This window comes from Drosophila novamexicana, unplaced genomic scaffold, assembly GCF_003285875.2.
Source record: "Drosophila novamexicana strain 15010-1031.04,08,12 unplaced genomic scaffold, DnovRS2.1 tig00001953-arrow-arrow-pilon, whole genome shotgun sequence".
Lineage (NCBI taxonomy): Eukaryota > Metazoa > Arthropoda > Insecta > Diptera > Drosophilidae > Drosophila > Drosophila novamexicana.
Window position 1 is genome coordinate 54978 of NW_020824913.1, and position 7523 is coordinate 62500.

Sequence of the window (7523 nt, forward strand, 5' to 3'; positions counted from 1 at the left end):
GGGGCAACCACCGCCGCGGCCGCCGCCGCTGCAGTTCAATGCAGCCACGGCCTTTGGAGCGCGAGAGCGAGAGAGGACGAGTGCTCGCCATGGTTGGGTCGGAGCAGAGCCTGAGAGCGTTAAGTAGGGGTAGTCAAAAGTGCACGCACACACATTAACGAGTCTGTGTGTGTGTGTGTGTGTGTGTGTGTGTGTGTGTGAGCTGGTGAAATGGACATGATGATGATGATGACGGCTCGCTGGTCATTATGAGGTTGCCTGCATATTATGTGCAAGCCCCGCAGCGACTCAGAACGGACTTTGCCGTTGGAGCATTGACAACTGCAAGTCGATACACACACACACACACACACGCACACACACACATGGACACACACACACATGCATGGACACACGCACATAAACGGCTAAAATCGCCGCGACGCCGGCATCAAATGCTGCCGCTGCGACGTCAACGTCAACGTCAACGTTAACGGCGAAGCCGAAGCCGACGACGCTGATCCCAAAAAAGTTTCTGGGCAACATTATTTTCGAATAGTTCAGATCCATTTAGATGAACATCAGTTAGCTATCGGATTGGACGTGCGTCGACGAACCAAGCAACCAACCAACAAACCAACAAACCAAACAACCAACAACCAACAACCCAAACAACCGAACAACCGAACAACCAACAGGCAAACAACCGAACAGCCAAACCCAGCTGGCCGCAGACAACCTTTGGAGGCGCCTCTGAGGACGAGTCCTATAAAAAGGATTCCTCAGCAGCGAGCGGCAGTCAAAGTCCTGCGACTGCAACTGCCATCAGGATGCCAACAACAACAACATTTTTATTGTGTTGCAAGTTGTTGAGTTGCCGCCACGCAAAACGCGCTTCGATTTTTTTGTTAAAGTGCTGAAAAACAATTGTTCTTCGACATTTTTTTTTTCTCAAATGTGAAAACTGCAAAAAGTTACAAATTTTCCCAGTGAAAACAGTTATTGAAAAAACGATAATAACAACAAAATATTGAAAATCAAATCAAACTGTTTAAATAGAAGTCAAGTGTCCCAAGTGTTTCGCTGTATTCCATGGACTATATGCCACGTCCTTTAAGTCTCATGAACTCAAAACCTGACCACAACAAATTCCGAAAAGTGTCAGCAACTTTTTAAGAGGATCAGGATCATCGCACGATTCCCTTAGGTAGGTAAAGGCCATTTCCCAGTTCCGTGTCTAAGTAAGTACTTATGCCGAACTTTTTATTATGCCATGTCCGTCCGTTAAACACAAAATTTCAAGAATTCAATGAAGAAAATAGTTCTGAAATGTTAATTTTTTCAACTTACAAGCTTGGGTTTCGTTTGAATTTATTTGGATTAGTCATCATCTATAAATGGAAATAGAATGAAAATAGAATCATAATTAGAAAATTAGAAAAAGTTCTATGACAGCTAAGGCCATAATTTATTGTATAACTTTTATGTGCGACACATTTGAAAAAAATATATAAATAATAAATAAATAATTAAAAAAAATTGAATTTGAACCGGCGACCTTGCGCTAGTTAGTTCGACAAGCAGACACATAAGCCAGGCAGGCTCATGAAGTCTTTCATCCTTAGTTAGATCTCCATTTTTTCCAACTTGGAGGACGATCCCCAATTCAGGTCTCAAATTCGAATAAAAACGAAACTTTTGTCAAAATTTAGAAAAAACAAAAAACATAAAAAAAAAAAAACTCTACAGAAGCTAAGGGCATCATTTATTTTTATTTGTGATTTATATGCGACACACGTTAAGAAAAGATAAAAGTTTAATAAATATAAATATTTATAAATTAATAAAAATTGTCGCTGGATTTGAACCGGCGATCTTGCGCTTGTTAGTTCGACAAGCAGACACCTAAGCCAGGCAGGCTTCAAAAATCTTTCAAAACAAACTTAGACCTTAGTTTTTTTTTGCCCCTCTCTCACTTTTCCAGCTTGCCAGTCAGCTGCCAGAAACTCTTTTTTTATATTTAGCCAATCAATAATATAATCTAATATAATCATAGTAATATTTGCAATATCAGGAACTGACAACAACAATATTTGCTATCATAATAAAAGTCGAAGCCAAAGCGGAAATTGCCGGCTCTCATAGAAATATGCGCCGTCTGGCGTCAAAAATTACAAAGTTATAAAAACAATAAGAAAAACGTTTACTTTATAATTATTCACACCCAACGCGATGCAAACAGCAAACAGAAAAAAAGAAGGAAAATTCACAAAAAAAAAAAAAACAAGAGAAAAGCGAATGCATAGAAAGCTACTAAAACGACGTTTAACACGCGGAAACGAAAACTTCCCTTCCCGTCCCGGCCCGGACACGGCATGTGCTGCGGTCGCCCAAAAGTAGCTACTGCCCCAAGCCACAGGCGGCCCCAGTACCAGTCCTCGCCCCAGCCCCAACCCGGGCGCCCGCTTTTGTCAATGCCGTAGCCAGAGGCGCGAGGCGCGAGGCGCGTGGCATGGCCGTGGACACAGCGTGGATGCAGCCGCACTCGAGCTCTAGCTGCAGCATAAAAGCAGGCAACAAAAAAAATGTAAACATAGACAGAGTCAACAAAGTTGGCCCGGCCAGGCCCGGATGGGAGCCCCTGTCCCAGCTCGTGACCTGCTCCTGTTACTGCCCCAGAGCCAATCCCTTGGCCAGGCCGAGCTCGTGGCACGTTTTCAAAAAGTCAATTGCTAAACAATCGAGTAGCCTACTCAGGGCCATCCACTCAATTTGATGGCCTAATTGTAGGATCTGTTTGGCCATTTTCCCATTTGGGATTTCCCCAATCGTGTTTTTACCTTGTAGTGCTTCCCCCAAAGAAGCCGCTCGCCCCTGGGCAAGATGCACATGGGGCTGCGTGCAACCGCTAATAAGCGCTATTTAATATCAATTTGCATTTGTGCTAAATCGCTGCTTATTAATTAAACGTAAATTGAATGAAATGAAAGAAACACCCGACGCGGTGTAAATGTGTTTTGTGTGTAACCTGTGCGTGTGTAGTCCCATGTCTCACTCCACCGCGGCCAGATCACATTTAATTATGTGGCCTTTGTGCGCGTAATTGGCAACAATCTAATTTAATTAGTGCAACTGCAATGCTGCAAGCACTCATTGCCACAGTTACAACAGTCCCCCCCCCCCCTCGTTGCCCTTTCCATTCCCAATTATCTGGCGAGCTTCACTCTGCTATATTCGCAACAAGACCTGCCTCTAATTATTTACAATAGTAAATAATACCAGTGCAGATAAACATAGCTCAAGATTCGATACCGATGCACTCTGTTGCACTAATTAGTGCAAGTGCAAAAATACTCGTTGCTTGTGGCAACAATTACGCTCGCTTGTAAGTTTCTTGGTCTGCCCCCTGGCTAAATCCAAATCCGAAATACTCCGCTTATTAGTTCAACTTTCTTTTACTGCACTCGCAGTCGTTGGCTACTCGTTGCTTTTGTGATCCTTATCATCTGCCGTCTGGCTAAATTCTATTCAAAAATACTCTGCTTCTAGGCTTAACTAAGTTTTACTTTAGCTACACTCGCAGTCGTTGGATATTCGTTACTTGTTACTCGCTACTCGCCACTCGTTTTGTCGCTACTCGCGACTTGTTACTCGCTACTAGCCTCTCGCTGCTTTCGTGGTCCTTATCATCTGCCGTACGGCTAGAAACTTTTATACCGTCTATAAGACATGTATTCCTTTTGCCTTCAGTTTCTTTATTTTTGTTCTCTTTTTATTTCTGTTCTTATACAAAAACTGGCTCTGGGATCTTAGTTTTCGACTCAAATACATTTTCAACCTACTGCAGCTTGCCCAAAGTGCACTTTTTAGACATTTCCCTTCTCAAAATCCATTCCATGCCCGCATCTAGAGAGAACTGAACAGCTACGAAGAGTACAGTACAAAACAGAGCAGAACGAGAACCAGAATCCGATTCAGAATCGAGTTGAGGGGCATCACAGAAATTCCAGCCAAAAATTGTTCGCAGTTAAATTGACTGCAATTTTTTGTTTTTAGGCAAGAGCGAAATTTACGGCCGGTTCAATGACCTACAAAAAACTGAAACCAAACAAAAGCCCCAACAAGAACCAGAACCAGAACCAAAAACCAAAACAACAACAATGAAAGCGTCGCGCAGATCAGCGAGATTCTTTCTGTTTTTGTTTCTATATGTTTGTACAATCTCTCTCGCATATACGCAGCCTATACGAGCGTGTGTGTGTGTGTGTGTGTGTGCGACGATCTTGCAAGCTGTTAGAGAGTGGCACAAAGGGAGAGCGCACCAATAAGAGAGAGCGGCAGTGCAAGGGGGACGGCAAAGAGACAACGCGTGCAGTTGCCAAAAAGCGCACAAAAATAAAAACCCGAAACTTGCACGCACACACACACACACACACACACACACACACACACTTGCAGAGACAGGCAAGCATGCATACAAAAATATCAAATAGCAAATTACTCATGCGCCAAACGACGAAGGCGACGATGACGAGAATGGAACTGCAAGGTTGGAGCGGGTAGGGGGAGGGGGAGGCGGGCAGCTTGTAAAATGCCAAAACAGGGCAGCGAGCGGCTGGAGGGGAGGCAGAGGGAGTTGATTGCATGACACTGACAACTGCGCGGCCAGCAGCAATCGGGGCAAAGGATCGCGACCAGCAGCTTAGAACAAGACGAGAAGAAGCAGCGAGAACAGATAGCAAGAGGCGAGTAATAAAAGGCGAGCAACGAGTTACATGTATGCACACGCATACACACGCATACACACACGCACATAGAAACGAACAGTGGAAGGGGCCAGGCATTGGGATCAGGCCAACATATGGCGCACAGACGAGTCAGGCCTGCCGAGGCGGCCATTAAAGTAATTACGCCGCACTTGAATCTTCCTATGGGGCCGGCCTCTGATTAATGCGAAATGCACTTTCGGCCATTTGCCTTGCTCTTATCCTGGCGATTATTAGAAATGTTTCAGTTTTTCAATGCGACCTTATAAAGACAAGAAATAATTGACTTTAAGCGGCAACGCCGACTCTTGCATACCCTGGCAGAAATATGGCATACGGGTTTGAATATGAGAGGAGAATTGAAAAGCTCGCCCTCACAAATTCAAAAAGCAATAAAATATTTAGAAATATTCGAGAATGATGACAAATGGGTGAGGGATATAATTAATATAATATATATAAAAGGAATATAAATAATATAACATATATAAAAGTGTACTATTCATCGAGGAGTCTTCTCTTTATGAATTCCCAATTAGGAACTATTCCGTAGTCAAATCGTAACTCGTCCGGCTTCAAATATCCGACTATAACTATATTCAATACAGATAATACAATAAATAGAGACATTTGATTTACAGTATAAATTTCAAGTATAAATACTAATTTTAAGCAGCGCGGCTCGTGAGGAATTTTAAGTATTTTTCCTATCAATAATAACAATAACAAATATTTCATTATATTTGAATTGCAAACGTCTTGTCTCGCTGCTCTTTAACTTGTTGGAAATCGCAAGCATGAAGCAACGAAAAACGTGAATAGAAATAGACTCTTATAATATACATAAATGTTAATCATGTACATATATGCATATATAATAGGGAGAGTGCTATATTGGGTATATACATATATATATATATTTTATTGAAATATTGTTATTCGCTTGCTTCGTTCCACATAGATGAAATAGGCTGCGCTTGATAATAATAATTATAATAATAAGTATGGTATATATGTAGATGATGCCGTATTAAATATACTTTATAGAGCCGGATATATTCCAGCGTCTGCTTGTGTATTTGCACAAGTTTTTAGCCATTTTTTTATTTGATAAAAATAAACAGAATAAATATTGCGTACCAGGAAAGACGAGGGCCCAAACAATGCATAATAATGCAGCGAACCTTGCATCCGGTTAGACTAGAATTTCGGGTATTAAATGACAACAACAACAACAACAACAGCAGCAACGGCAGGGGGGCAGAGGCAGCAGCAGCGGCAGTGACAGTGACAGCGGCAGTGACAGTGACAGTGATAGTGACAGAGAAGCCATTCTAATCTTGCAAGCCATATTGTTATACATATATACAAACGTAGAACAGTCTATGTACAAACTGACTGTTATACGTGCACGAATATATATACATATATAGATATGTATGTGTGCATTAGCTTACAATATTTATTTTCAATTTGTTCTTCTTTTGTTTTGTTTTGCGCAGTCAAACGCCTACGAAAAATGCGCAACTGCATAGGCGACAGCGGCGGTCGAAGGGGGGGAATGGGAATGTGAATGAGAACCAGAACAAGAACGCCACTTGTATGCGCACACACACACACACGCACAGCTGCACGTTGTGTGTGTGTGTGTGTGTGACTATTCAGTTTTGCTGCTGCTCAAAAGTCGAAAAATAATGTTGTATTTTTTTGGCAGTCATTGACCCGAGCAGCGGCAGCGGCAGCGGCCATGGCCAAGGCGTCAGCAGAGCAGAGGGGCAGAGACAGGCGCAGCGGCGAAGCGATGTAGAAAGATAGCAAACAACTTAAACAGAGAGCTATAGTCTCAGCACACACACACACACACACACACACACACGCCGAAAGCTTCTGACCTGGCGGTGATCTCACTGAGCGCATGCAGCTCTCGCTCTTGTTCCCGTTCTCATGCTCCACGCACTTGGCGTTGAGAGTAGGCAAAAGAGCTTTTTTTTGGCATTGCTGCAACAATGTATGCGTGCGTGTGTGAGTGTGTGTGCGTGTGTGTTAGCATACAGGGTGCTTAGAAGCTCGCTTGCAGTGCGAATCGGCTCACTGCATAGCCAGACAAATACCCAAAATGATTCACGCGCGGCCCCCGTCAAATGCGTGGTGAGAAGTGCATTGACTCCGCCTTCACAGCGATTTGCGTGGCATTGACACACGAGTACACACACATACACTCGCACACACATGTGCTTGATTATGAATATGAATACAAATACTAAATGTGAATGAGTGTGGCAAGGCTTTGACCTCGGCACTGACCAACTGGAATTAGCTGTCGTTCTCACTGCGCTGCCTACAATTTCGTAGAATACCAATCACCGATTAGTGATCACCGATCACTGATCAGCGATCAGCGATCAGCGATCATCGATCACTGATTACTGCCCTGCCCCCCGCTGCCCTGCCCCCCGCTGCCCTGCCCCCCGCTGCCCAGCTCGATCGCATTCGCTTGCCGCCCGTTTTGTTTGGCCGATAAGACACAGTTCACTGCACGCTATGCAAAACAACTGCGAAAAATTTAAAAATAAAAATACACACAGCGAAATTCAAATTCACACTCACTTTCACACACACACACACACACATACTCAAAATGTATAAGTCGGTCTGATAATATGAGACTAGTAATCAGAAGTAATACTCGAAATGCACCCTCTCTCAAAATTTACTCATACCATATTGTGCTAATACTCAAAATGAATGAATTTTTCTGATAATATGAAGGTAGTACTT

The 7523-nt window shown here is 43.1% G+C and overlaps 1 long non-coding RNA gene across 1 annotated transcript in view; it reads right to left on the reverse strand.

Annotated features, from left to right (window-relative positions):
• Nucleotides 1-7523, reverse strand: part of LOC115768696 — an 84087-nt gene that overhangs the window by 20740 nt on the left and 55824 nt on the right. Inside the window, exon 3 of the long non-coding RNA XR_004018592.1 lies at nucleotides 1330-1370. This is a non-coding gene — a long non-coding RNA (uncharacterized LOC115768696). The remainder of the gene's footprint in view (nucleotides 1-1329; nucleotides 1371-7523) is intronic.